Source organism: Vulpes lagopus, chromosome 4 (genome assembly GCF_018345385.1).
Source record: "Vulpes lagopus strain Blue_001 chromosome 4, ASM1834538v1, whole genome shotgun sequence".
Classification (NCBI taxonomy): Eukaryota; Metazoa; Chordata; class Mammalia; order Carnivora; family Canidae; genus Vulpes; species Vulpes lagopus.
In genome coordinates, this window is record NC_054827.1 from 47,406,876 (window position 1) to 47,421,243 (window position 14,368).

A 14,368-nucleotide genomic window follows, 5' to 3' on the forward strand; every position below is an offset into this window, starting at 1 on the left:
GGGCGGGGACGGGAGGGGCGGGGCCTGGGCCGCGAGGGGCGGGCCCGGGCGCCGGCGCCAAGCACGTCACGCCGCCGCCCGCCTACCAGCGCGCACGCTTCGCGCGCCGCGCGCCTGAGGCCCGCCTCCAGCCCCAGCCCTGGCCCCGCCCAGCCCCAGCCCTGGCCCCGCCCAGCCTGGCCCCGACCAGTCCTAGCCCTGGCGCCCTCGCCAGCCCTGGCCGCCCCCCCCCCTTCCAGCCCTGGCCCCGCCCCGCCCTGGCTCTAGCCCTAGCCCCAGCCCTAGCCCCGGCCCCCTCGCCAGCCCTGGCCCCGCCCCGCCCTGGCCCCGCCCCGCCCTGGCCCCGCCCCGCCCTGGCCCCGCCCCGCCCCCAGCCCTGGCCCCGCCCAGCCTGGCCCCGCCCAGCCCTGGCACCCCACCCCCGCCCCCAGCCCTGGCCCCGCCCTGGGCCAGCCGCTTCCGTCCGCACCACCCTGCGGCAGGAGCGGCTGCGAAACCCTTTACGCAAAAGCCCGGTCTTTTCGCGTCGCCGGCGCCCGCCTTGTGATCTGAGTTATTGCAAGTGGCGGCTGCCGGCCCCGTCTAGTAGGGCTGGGCCTTGGAGAACATCCCAGATAGTCACGAGGCGGGCGGGGGCTGCGGTGCCCTGCTCGGTGGCGTTCCGTCGCGGGTTGCTCTATGCCCTGGCCTCGTTTTTACAAATAAGGGAAACTGGAGCCCCAGAGGTAAAGGGCCTTGCATGCAGTCGCACAAGCAGGTGTCATCAGAGTTCCCGAGAAAAGCCTTGCTTTTAGGAATAAAACTAATCAACTACTTCGGCAAGAGAGCCGAGATAAAAGAGAAAGCAAATTTCAGAACAGTCTCCCTACTACGGCCCCAATGTCTTGTGTGTGTGTTTTTTTTTAGGATTTTATTTACTTATTCATGACAGACAGAGACAGAGACACAGGCAGAAGGAGAAGCAGGCTCCCTGCAGGGATGCTGATGCTTAAACCATCCCAGGCCCCCAGGATCACGACCTGAGCTGAAGGCAGATGCTCAACCACTGAGCCACCCAGGCGCCCCTGATTTCTACTCACTGCTTAGGGTTGTTTTCTCCAAGAGTTGAGGCTATGAGGTACTTTCGCTTTGTTTGTTTTTTTTTACTTTTGTTTGAACTATTTACAAACTAATTTTATATATTTATGAACATGTTTGTAAACAGGGAAATAACCAGGTTCTTTGAGCCTTCCGTTTCTCCTCCATACAATAGTGGCAATGACACCTACCTTGCAGAGTAATGAAAATTTAGTAAGATGACATATGTAAAAAGCTTTGCACAATGAATAGCCCGTCATTAAAATGCAGTATTTGTTCCCTTCTTTCCTCTAATGGTATGACTTTTTATCAAAGTATAACTCAGAATCATTACTGCCACTTTGTCCAGACCCCCCAAACCAAGTAAATAGGAATTTAATGCCACAGAGGCTCTGATCTGCACTAGAGAGCCCGCAAAGATAACAGGGAGCAAGCCGCAGGAAGCCAAGTTTCACCCTCTGCCTGCTTTAGCTGTCTTCACAGGTATCCCCCAGGCAAACAGCCTTGCCCCACAGGGCAGAGAAAGAGAGTTACCTCTGTGACTCCTGGAATGACCAGACCAAAATCCTGCTTTGGGATCTCAGATCGTCAAAAGGGAGTTTCGAAATCCCAAAACGGAGCAACAGCCAAGACCTTTGCCAACAGGAATGTTGCTAATTAGATTTTCCTAAGGCACCTGAAGTGCACAGCCACAGCTCCCACCTCCATCATCTATCAAATCAGCTAAGATTGATGTCCTGGTCAGTGAAAGGCAGCTCCTCTGGACCTTAGCACAAGCTCTTTCCTCTCTCAGGAATGTCTTCTCCCAGGTGCCCACATGGACAGCTCATGAAGGAGGCATCACGTGTTTGTGCTAATGCCACCCCAGAAAGGTAGTCTTTGACCATCGTGTACAAAAAAAGCAGTACTCTCACCTCCGGAATTCTTACCCTCCTTGTCCTGCTGTATCTTTCTCCTTAGCATAATTCATCACCGTCTGACAAACTAGATATTTTACTTATTTATTGTCTATCTCCCCTCTAGGCTAAGATACAAGCTAAATGAAAGTAGAGATGTTTGAATTATTTGCTACTATGTCCTCAGGACCAAGAACAGTGCCTGCCTTATAGTAGATGCCCAGTAAATATTTGTTGAATGTATGAATGAGGGCAATTTCAGTGAGGGCCCGGCTACCTTCAAGCAGGATAGCCCTGCTAGAGGGAATATAAACCCTTGGATCAGTCCTATGTGTAGGCTCTGTGGGCTTCTGACCAACCGGTTCCCCATCCAAAGCATCCCTCCTTCCCATCTTCTCTCCATACCCTTTTGCTCACTCTTTAAAGATTTTTGGAGACGTTCAGCTGAGTTGTCTTTATGTAACTGGAGAGGGCACTAGATTCTCCAGCTCACTCATTAGCTCCAGTTAGTTGATCCGATTAATCTTTTACTGCTTACGGCTGCTACAAAAGTAGCCTGGGGTTCCTTTAAGAAGGTGCTGTCAGGGGTCTACAGCAGTTCCATTATACAAAGAAAAGTATGTGGGTACCCACAAGGTCAACCACGAATTATCTTTTCTTCCAGTCCAATCATCCTTCTTTGCCTTTGAGTTGGACAAGAAGGGAGGACAATGAACATAGCCCTGGGGGGACAGGAAACATTTCATGAGCTCCTCTACTTGATGCCAGGCAGGTGTCAGGAACATGAAAATAAGCAAGACCAGGGGCTCTGCCCTCAGGACTAGCTGCTAGGGGGCTGAAGAAGAAGCCAGACAACTGAAGCACACACACTCTGGTTGCAGAGTAGAGGCTGGATTGGATGGGGGCAGGGCTGGACGGAGGATGGAGGCCAGAGAGGAGGCTGTGGCATTCCCAGCAAGGGATGAGACCAGACCTGTAGCAGTGGGGATAAAGAGCAGGGGGAGGATTTGAGAATTCCAGAGAAGTGCAACCAGCACCAGGGCTTGGTGACCGGTGAAGGTGAGTAAGGACCTTGCGTGATCGGTGATCGGCAGGTTTCCAGCTTGGGCATCTGGGTGGATGATAATGCCAATATGAGCACAGAGAACTCAGGGAGAGGAGACTGTGGGACTTCCCAACATGCTGCTTTTGGTGGAAGCTAAAACAAACAGAGACTCAGAAACAGGAAATAATACTAAATCCCCAGAGCACGGCTGCCCCGTGGAAGCTTCAACTATTATCTGTACACTGAGGGCTCTAAAGCTTACGTCCAGCCCAGCCCTTTCCCCTGAGCTCCTGCACAAATACCTGCAGGCGTCTCAAACTTCACTGTACTCGTTCCGTTCAGAAGCATTTATGGAGGTCAAAATGGTAGATAAGGCTCTAGGACTGATATCGGACGGTAGGTGTCAGCCTCTGCTTCTCCAAAGTGTGATTCTGTTACCACCCACCTCAGAATGACCTCAGGGCCTTGTTAAATTACAAAGTCTCGGGACCAACTCAGACCTACTCAGTCAGAACTGTCTGGGGCGGTACCTGGGAATGTACATTCGGAGCAAACTCTAGGTGACTCCTGGGGACACATGCTTGAGAATCATTTTAGGGGCACCTGGGTGGTTCAGTCGGGGTAAGTGGTTGACTCTTGATTTCTGCTCAGGCCATGATCTCAGGTCCTGGGATGGAGCCCTCCAATGGGCTCCCACTGCCATGGGAAGTCCGCTTGAGAATTCATTCCCCCCCTCCTCTCCCCCAACCCACTGTACATGTGTATGCGCATGCGCATCCTCCCCCGTCTCCATGTGCTCCCTAAATAAATCTTTTTCTTGTTTTTAAAAATTTCTTTTCCTTATTTTAGAAATCGAAAACTGAGGTTCAGGAAGACTAAAGAATTTTATTCAACGTCTCAAGTTTACGTTTCTGATTCCAAGTCCACCAGCGCTCTGCCAAGAGCTTCACAGCAGCATCGTTCAATCAGTCAACTTGTGAGACAGTCACTTGGGTGAATGAAGACGATTTATCCCTCCTCCTGAAGAGTCTTAGAATTCCAACTAACCACACAAGCTCTCTTTGATAGCTGGAGCATTCTCCTGGGGCACAGATCAATCAGTTTAACCCCAGGTAGCCAAAGATAGCAGGTCAGAGAGCAAGAGTTCCTAGAGCTATCCTAAGTTCTGGGGTTACCCTAGAATTTTACCATCTGCCTTTCTAATCCTGAGGCTCTGGGGTGCCCTTTGTGTACCGCACACTTTCTGAGATTCCTTTTCACCCAATCCTGACTCTGCCTATGATTGTTCACTTGAACTCCTATCATCCTTTTAGACTTAGCCCAGTTATCCTTTGTCCTTCCCCATCTGGTAGCACTGTCCCCACAGCATAGTACCCTGCATGTGGTTATCACATTGCTTGGTGGCCTTCTGCCTGTCTTATCAACTTGGTTGTAAACTCCTGAGAGCAGAGAGTGTGTCTTGCTCATCCTAGTGTCTCCAGTGATGAGCACACTCCTTTGAAAGTAGTTGCTCAGTATCTGTTTGTTGAATTAGTGAGGAAATAAAGGCCAGGTGACTGTACTGCCTGGAACTTTAGGTTCCATGTACAATACAAAGCATCCATCGCCAGTGCCAAAGGCAGAGAAATCTTTTCTACCTGTGGCCAGTGCTATAAAATCCATGAGCACTTCTGAAAACTGAAAGAGGCCCACCATGACCCCTGTAGTGATTCACACGTTCCCTACTGATGCCCCTCAACCTTGCCTTAGAAGGCAGCCTATTCACCTGTTAGTGTTTGACTCATAAAAAATTAATGGCATACACATTAAAATAAATGCCCTTTCCACCTATCAAAATTGCATTAAAAAAATTTTTTTTAAGATTTCATTTGTTTATTCACAAGAGACACACACAGAGAGAGGCAGAGACAGAGGCAGAGGGAGAAGCAGGCTCCATGCACGGAGCCCCATATGGGGCTTGATTCTGGAACCCTGGGATCACGCCCTGAGCCAAAGGCAGATGCTCAACCACTGAGCCACCCAGGCGTCCCCTCAAAATTGCATTTTTAAAAAAGTATTGTCCAATATTGATAAAAATAAAATGAAAGGGGCATTCTCAGAAAGCTTCAGAATGAGCTACTTTTCCAGGAATTAATTTAAAAATGATCAAGCACCCCAGAATGTCCTTACTCTGGAACCCAATGATTCTACTTCTAAAATTCCCCTTCAAGAAATAATTTAAAAATGGCAAGATTCCAATAGAGATTATCTGCAAGAGTGTGAATTATTTGTAACAACAGTTATTTACACTAGTGGAAGTTGTAAGTACTCAGAGGCTCTATCACCCAACACCTAAATGAGGGAATTGCATCTCTCACTGAGTGGCAAACTGCAAAACCCACTCAAAGGATCAGATACCAAAAACGCAAAATCCGTGGACGGGGAAAAGCTCCTAGGCTCACAGGATTTGGTTGAAGGTCATCAACTCACAAAATAAATATGGTGTCAGTCAGAAGAGGTTTTATTTATCATTTTTAAAGAGTTTTTATTTATTTTTATCTATTTGACACAGAGAGAATGCACACGAGCAGGGGGAGAAGCAGGCTCCCTGATGCAGGAATCAATTCCAGGACCCCGGGCCCACGACCCAAACTGAAGGCGGATGCTCAACTGACTGAGCCATCCAGGCGTCCCCAGTCAGAAGAGGTTTTAAACACAGAAATCGAGAGACTGACTGTGGGCAGAGCCAATCAAAGCCCTTATATCCAGCTCACCCAACAGATAATGCCCTGTGATCTGTCCTCTGTCCTTCCCAAGACAAGGAAGCCATAGACCAGCCCCAACTGGGCCATTAAAAGCACCCCACTCCCCTTCCTGGTTCTAAGATCACCAAGGGACTATCTGATTCTCCTGGCACTTGGCTACATGAATGCTTATGGCATTCTAGTGTCTTTCTCCTGGCAAGCTAAAAGGGAATTCCCGATTACAACAGCCTTCCAACGCAGCTGGAAGAGGATGTCATTTATGTCAATGCTGCCATGAACCCTCCCTGTCCATGTGACAGTTGTGTTTCTCATTGAACAATGAAAAATGTGGCACTGAAATGTCTCCCTCAGGCCCTGTGCAGCCAAGTTACCATGAATCCATCTTTCAGAACCTGCTCACCCCTGGCCACCATGAGAACCAGGTCTAGCTGGCCTGTTTTTCACACCAATAGACTCCTTGTGCAGGAGTCTATTAATAATTTCCACAGGGGAAAAAAAAACAATGTGAAACAATAAAAATCTTCAACATTCGGGAAAAGCTTAAATAAGTTATACTACATCTATCCCATGCCATATTATATAATTGTTAAAAATCATGTTTTTTTCAAAGACTAAGTAGAGAAATTGTCACACTGCATGTTAAAGATGTAAGATTCACACTGCAGGAAAAAAAAAAAAAAAAAACCTCTGGAAATTTCTTATAAATTAAGCCTGCAATTACTATAGGACTCAGTAATTAGGGATCCCTGGGTGGCGCAGCGGTTTGGCGCCTGCCTTTGGCCCAGGGCGTGATCCTGGAGACCCCGGATCGAATCCCACATCAGGCTCCCAGTGCATGGAGCCTGCTTCTTCCTCCGCCTGTGTCTCTGCCTCTCTCTCTCTCTCTCTGTGACTATCATAAATAAAAAAAAAAAAAAAAAAAGGACTCAGTAATTGTTACTGTTGAGCATTTTTCCCAGAGAAATGAAAACCTGCCTTCACATGAAAACTTGTACATGAAAAATCATAGCAGCTTTATTCATAATAATCAAAAACTGGAAACCATTCAAATGTCCTTCGACTCTTTTTGATAGAAGCCAAAATAAATAAGGCCCACAGGCGATCCTGGGACCCAGAACAGAGCAGAGCCATCCTACCTCACCTGCTCTGGTTAAACAAATTGTGGTCCATTTATACCAGGGAATCCTATTCAGGAATAAAGAGAAATGCATCAGGAGCTTGCTTCAGCCACATATACACTAAAGAGAAATGAATTAGTATGACACACACAACCCGGATGGATCTCAAAGAAATGATGCTGGCGAAAAAAGCCAATCTCCGGAGTAACATACACACCAAAGATATGATTCCATTTGTATAATGCTTCAGGAAAGACAAAATTTAGAGAATTTGGAGACCAGACTAATGGCTGCCAGGGGTCAGGGATGAGTTGGCACATCGGTGAGGTAGCGGGTGTGATTATAGGAGAGTAAAATAAGGACTCATTGTGGTGATGGTGTGTTCTGTTCTGCATCTTCACCATGCTCATTGGCGTGTGAACCTACATGTGTGATAAAACCATAGAGAACGACACACACACATGCAACGCATGCACAAATGTGTACAAGTAAGCCAGGGATCGCTGAATATTATTGCTAGATTATAAATTTCTATATCCTGGCTGCGATACTGTTCTATACTTTTGCAAAATGCGACCATTGGGGAAAACTTGGTATGTGGATCTCTCTGTATCTCTGTATTATTTCTTACAACTGTTTATGTATCTACAAATGACCTCAAAATAAAAAGCTTAGTTTTGGGGCGACAGAATGGCCCAGTTAGTTAAGGTCCAACTCTTGATTTTGGCCCAAGTCATGCTTTCCGGGTGGTGAGGTCAAGCCCCCTGTGTTGGGCTCTGTGCTCTGCATGGAGTCAGGTTGGGGTTCTCTCCCTCTCTCTCTCTCCCTCTGCCCCTCCCCCTGCCCTGTTCTATTTCAGTGATTCATCATTTGCATACAACACCCAGTGCTCGATCCATCATGTGCCCTCCTTAATGCCTATCACCCAGTTACCCCATCCCCCCCACCCCTTCCCTCCAGCAACCCTCAGTTTGTTTCCTATGAACCCCTCAGTTTGTTTCCTATGAATCTGAAGAATATGATGGTTTGGAGCATCTGGATGGCTCAGTGGTTGAGCATCTGCCTTCCTCTCAGGTCGTAATCCCTGGGTCCCGGGATGGAGTCCTACATCGGGCTTCCCACGGAGACTGCTTCTCCCTCTGCCTGTGTCTCTGCTCTCTGTGTGTGTCTCATGAATAAATAAATAAATAAAATCTTTAAAAAAAAAAAGCATCTTATGGTTTGCCTCCATCTCTGTTTTTATCTTATTTTTATTGCCAAAACCAATGTTATGAAGGTTTTCCCCCATACATCTTCTCTGAGGAATTTTATAGTTTCAAACCTCAACTTTCTTTATCAGTATTTGTGTGGGTCTTTCTACATGTCAAAACATTTTCATGTATATTAAACCCTTAAAACAGAAACCCCAGACGGAGGTCCCTTGAAAGTTGGTGTTGAGTCATGATGACAGACTCTGAGCCTTTGGGAATTTTACTCTGGAAGTCAGGAGAATTCTCATTCTAGGACATGTCTTGAGAATCCTTTATCTATCCTCTTACCAGAGAAGGTGCTGAGGCACGCTGACCAGCAATACCTGCTCCACATGAGCAGGTATTGCTCACTGTGCAATGAAGGAGCTTACTGTATCCACAGGCTCTCTTGGAAGCCAAAGTCTGGCAATATGCAAAGGAGATAGTAGCTAAGAGCCCATCCGGGATCGCCTCGCCTTCCAGAACTGTAAATTACTAGCAAAAAGGAGAGCCCCTACCTGGAGTCAGAAAGTTTGCCCCTCTGTTGACCTCTGCATTCTCCTCCCTCCCTAAGAGCCACTGTCCACAGACCTCAGTGCAAAGCTGCCAGGTTTTGTTCTGCCAACTTATAAAATCACGTCAATTTATCTCTTGCGTAAGGTAGTTGATATTCATCTCACTAAACGTCACCCTAAAAGGCATACAGAACAAAGAACCCAAAAGAACCTTAGATGTTTAGACCTTAGGCGAATCACTGCCCTTCCTGGTGTCTGACTTCGCCATCTCTAAAATGGAGATAAGACTCTTCACAGGCTCGCCCATCGGGATTAGGAACACAGTGGACACGCAATACACAGTCCATCACTCTCATGTCATTTGAAGGATAAGAGGCTAGGGTCCAAGGCTCCGCCCTTTATCACACCAAGGGGATAAAAACCGACAATGGGGAACAAGCACAAAAGGTTGTTCTTCCAACTAGAAAGTCAGGGCCCAGAGGCACAGAACAGAGGTGGCCACACTGGGTTGGCACGACTGCAGGGACCTTAGAGGCTTGCTGGTGGACCTGTGCTGAGCTGAATCCAGGAGGAGGGAGTGCCCCTCCCCAACCCCGGGCAGGATCTATGCGGGTTGGGGGGATATTCCAGGGCAGGATCTATGCTACTGGGGAGAGATATTCCGGGGCAGGATCTATGCTACTGTGTAGAGGGGATCTTTCAGGGCAGGATCTGTGCTACTGGGAGGGAGGGGTCAGGGTCAAAAGGTGAGAGAGTCTGGATGTTGCCGGGGAGAACTGCACCAGAAGCCCAAGGGAGCCACCCGGAGGTACCAGGGTTCAGGAGCAGAGCCTCCCTCCTCACAGCTGTGGAGGAGGCTGACTGACACAGAGATCTCCATTTGCAATAAAGAAGTCAGGCGGCAGGTAAGCAGTTTGCCCAGGAACGCCCCCTGGCCCCCAGACTGCTTCCTCTGGGGACAGATCCATGCCCCAGTGAGGCACATCCAGGGAGGCAGGTCTGTGCGGTGGTGGCTGAGGGGTGAGGTGGGGGGTGACTGGATGAAACCCCGGGGCAGGTGGGCTTCTGAACCTCTCTGCGTGGTCTTGGTGCCAAGGCGAGGCCGCAGGCCTCCCGTCTGCTCCCGGGCCCGGCAGCACTGCGGGTGGCTGCAGTGGGAGGCCAGGGCAGGGCCAGGGGAGAGACACCAGGGAGTGGGCGACAGGGGGGCCAACAGCTCCTCAGGGGCCCTCGCAGACCCTGCATCAAAGGCTGCCCGAGAGCCCGAAGGGACAGGGCCTCAGCCTGAGCGGAATTCGGGTGGAAATGAACATTTTACATTTACCCTGAAGAGGAGGATAATGGATCCTCACCAGGTGCTTTCTGTGTGTTAGGTTCTTTAGACATAACACATAACTTAATGCTCCACCAAAATCCTTTCAAAGACGGTGTGCCACCCACCAGGGCTGAATTTCAGGAGCGGCGGTCGCACGGCGGGGCCCTGGGGGGGGCTTAGGTAGGGCCCACTTCCCGTCCTCACAGTCACCGCCAGGGTGCTCCTGGGTTAGAATCCAAATCCAGGGGCCCCCAAGCCCGCGATGCTTTTGCTGGGTGCGTGACCCCTGGGCAACCCCTGCCCCAGGGCAAGCAGTTCACCCGCCCTCGGGGAGCAGCAAGGGGGCGCCGGGTGGGGCCTCACTGTGCCATCGGGGCCATCAGGAAACATTCCTGGGTGCAGAGGATCAGGCAAAAAGAGGCCCAAACACCAGAGTACATCTCTGTTTGGGGGTAAAAATTTTCCCCTAAACTGGAAGAGGAGCTGCTTCCTCCTGTCCCCAAGAGTGAGTCCTTTTTTCCCTCTTGCTATTTTAATCTGAGCTTTTAAAGGGTTCTTCTGTGCAACCCCTCTCATGCCCTGTCCCCAATTTCTTTTTCTTTCTTTCTTTCTTTCTTTCTTTCTTTCTTTCTTTCTTTCTTTCTTTCTTTCTTTCTTTCTTTCTTTCTCTTTCTTTCTTTCTTTTCTTTCTTTCTTTCTTTCTTTCTTTCTTCCTTTTCTTTTCTTTTCTTTCTTTCTTTTTTTCTCTTTCTTTTTCTTTCTCATTTTTTCTTTCTTTTCTTTCTTTCTCTTTCTTTAAAGATTTTTATTTGTGAAAGAGCAGAAAAGCAAGCGCAAGCAAGGGCAGAGGGGGAGGGAGAAGCAGGCTCCCCGCTGAGCAGGGAGCCCAGTTGGGGACTCGATCCCAGGACCCTGGGGTCACGGCCTGAGCCAAAGGCAGCAGCTTCACCCGCTGCACCACCCAGGCGCCCCCCTTCTTCCCTTCTTTGAAACATCCTTCCCCTGGCCCCCTTCCCGCGGTGCACGTCTGTTCCCTTCCCACTCACGAGTCTGCGTCCTTTCCCATGAGGTGGGGAGCCCCTGGTCCTCTGGACCCTTCATTCGCGGTGTTTCCTGTAAGCCTCAAGATGACTCTGGAAAGTGGGTGTCATAAACCCATGTGAGCGCGAGTGGAACCAGCCAGGGGACCGACCCCCATTTAGTCCTCCGTGGGCGCACACAGGCCGCGTGGGGCACCCGGGGGGGGCAGAGGCGGTTCCCCCCCCCCACCCTCCTTGTCCCCGCGTGAGAAGGAGCCACCTGGCGAGGTGAGAAGTTCAGCCGCCTGCCCCTCGTGTGTCCCCGTGTGTCCTCGGGCCACTGGTTACATTGTTTCCTCCCCCGCCCGCCCCCTCATTGGCCCGCCGGCGAGCATCCTGATTGGCCGGGGCGGCGGGGGACACGCCGTGATTGGTCCCTGCAGCCGCGCAGGTCCGTCTCCAGGGGGCGGGGGCAGGAGCCGGAGCCCGGCCGGGCCGTGTGGTGGCTCGAGGCCAGTGACAGGTCAGGGCTGCCGGGCACCGCGGGAAGGGCGCCCCCGCCCCGCCATCCCCCGGCGGGGTCCCGGCAGGGCGCCGGGGTCTGTGTCACCCCATGGACCCCCTCGGTCTTAGGATGGTTCTGGGTCTTCCTTGACATGATCTGATCCGGGCAGGGAATCAAAGGAAGCTGCCTGGGGTTGCAGAACCTCATCAGGGGTGTTTGGTGGTTTTTTTTTAAAGATTTTTTTGAGTTTTTTTTTTTTTTTAAGATTTTATTTATTTATTCATGAGAGACACACAGAGAAAGGCAGAGACACAGGCAGAGGGAGAAGCAGGCTCCATGCAGGGAGCCCGATGCGGGACTCGATCCTGGGTCTCCAGGATCATGCCCTCGGCCAAAGGCAGGCGCTAACCGCTGAGCCACCTGGGCGATCCCCCTTTAAAATTTTTTTTTTAATTTATTCATGATAGACACAAAGAGAGAGAGAGAGAGAGAGAGGCAGAGACACAGGCAGAGGGAGAAGCAGGCTCCATGCAGGGAGCCCGAGGTGGGACTCGATCCCAGGACCCCAGGATCACGCCCTGGGCCGAAGGTGGGGCTAATCCACTGAGCCCCCCGCTGTCCTCATCCGGGGTGCTGTGTATGTTTGTCTAGGGTTTGCTGATGAGAACCTCACTCAAATGTTTTGTGGAGTGATGCTTAAAAATGGTGAAAATTTCTGAATCTCAGACAGGGGGAGGTCATATTTTTTTCCTAAGATTTTATGTGTTTATTCATGAGAGACACGGAGAGAGAGGCAGAGACACAGGCAGAGGGAGAAGCAGGCTCCATGCAGGGAGCCCGAGGCGGGACTGGACCCCGGATCCTGGGATCGCACCCTGAGGGAAGGCTGACCCTCAACCACTGAGCCACCCAGGCGTCCCTATTTTCTTTTCTTTTAATTTCGTCTACGGAGTTTGTAAAAATGTCAGCTCCCAGTGGGTATTAAGTGGTGTTTTAATAGGAAAATATTTGGTAATGAAAGGAGACTTTGCTTTATAGGTGAGAAATAATAAAAATAAGGCCTGACAGTATGACTCCTCACCATGCCTTTCTAGAAAAATATGTCGATGAAGCTGTCCTCAGAAGTTGTCAGACTGAAGAGTGTGCTTAGCACGTTGACCTGATGAATGGGTCTGAACACACTGGCAAGCGTTTAAAAGAGAATGTGTATCGGAGCTGTGGCCATTCTGAAATGCCTAGTGTCTTTGGCCCCAGTTTCCTGCAGAATGAATGGAGTTTGCACAGAAAAAGTGCCGGTAAACATTTGTCCCTGGGGCTGCAGTGGCCAGAATTCCTTCAGATGCAGCTCCCCACACCACTGTGTGCTCTGCTTCTGCTGGGATGCGAGTGGCTGGTGCTGCGCGCCTCTGCTCCCGATAGTCACAGCATCAGGACCATGACCTTAGAGAGGCGGAAGAGTGTAGACTATAACCTGGTGAGGGACCTTCTCCCCTCCTTTCTACAGATAAAGGAACTAAGGCCTCGGGCTTCTTGGCTCGTGCAAGGTCACCCTGGCTGGTGAACACGGTGCTGGAGTTACAACCCAGGTCTTGAGCCAGTCCTAACTCCAGCCCGCCTTTCCCTCCACCAGTTCATCCGCTGCCTGGGTACCATCCCTGGTACCTTAATCCCATCCCCGCTGTTACCCTTTTCTGACTCCCCCGGGGACGGACACTCTAGACGCTGAGTACGTGAATCCTGACCAAGGATCTTACTGATTTGTTGGCAAGACAAGATTAAGTTAGAAACCGGTGTGGACAGGGCTGGGCGGCTTCTTAGAGGAAGTGGCGGCTACGCTAGGAATTGAAGGACAAGCTGACTCTCCATAGGTAAAGACGGGCAGGGAACAGAGAGGGCCAGTGTCCCAGGTTGGGGGGACAGGCAGCAGGCCACGGAAGAGAAGGTGGTGGCAGGAGGGCAAATGTTTCTGTTGTTGTTAGTGAGGGAAGGGACTGCTCTTAAAATGTAGATTTCCAGGCCTGGGGGACCAAGTCTCAGACTCTACTGTCTACACTGCTCTAATTCCCTACACCGCTGGTGCAGTGTCCCCAATACGCTTGGTATCTGCACAGGACACGTAGGAGGAGAGGTTTGGTTTTGTTCTGTTTATTATTTATTTATTTATTTATTTATTTATTTATTTATTTATTTTTAAAGATTTTATTTATTTTTTCATGAGAAACACACAGAGAGCGAGGGGCAGAGACACAGGCAGAGGGAGAAGCAGGCTCCACGCAGGGAGCCCGACGTGGGACTCTATCCCGGGTCTCCAGGATCACGCCCTGAGCCGAAGGTGGCGCTAAACCGCTGAGCCACTCGGGCTACCCTTGTTCTGTTTTAAATAAAAGATCCCTTCTCAATCTCATTTTTAGTCAGTTCTCCCTTTCCTAGCAGAAGAGCCCAGGGAAAAGGCGGGAGGAGGCTCCTGCCTCCCCTCCTCACCAGGACTGTGACTTCTGTGCCACCCATCCTGGGCGCACCAGCCCTTGACCCAGGTCACAGGTGCAGTCAGGACAGACTCGAGCAGCCCGGGTGGTGCAGCGGTTTGGCGCCTGCCTTTGGCCCAGGGCACGATCCTGCAGACCCGGGATCGAGTCCCGCGTCGGGCTCCCTGCATGGAGCCTGCTTCTCCCTCTTCCTGTGTCTCTGCCTCTCTCTCTCTCTCTCTCTCTGTCTCTAATAAATAAATAAAATCTTAAAAAAAAAAAAAAAGTCCAGACAGACCCACCTGTACGAGGTAACAGAAAGCTCTGTCTGAAAAATTACCCACCTCAGTTCCCGTCAGGTCCACAGCGCAAGTCACCAAGCGTACCTGGAGACCATAGCAAATCTTTCCTAGCGAGAGCAGGATGCGGCACTTAGGAGG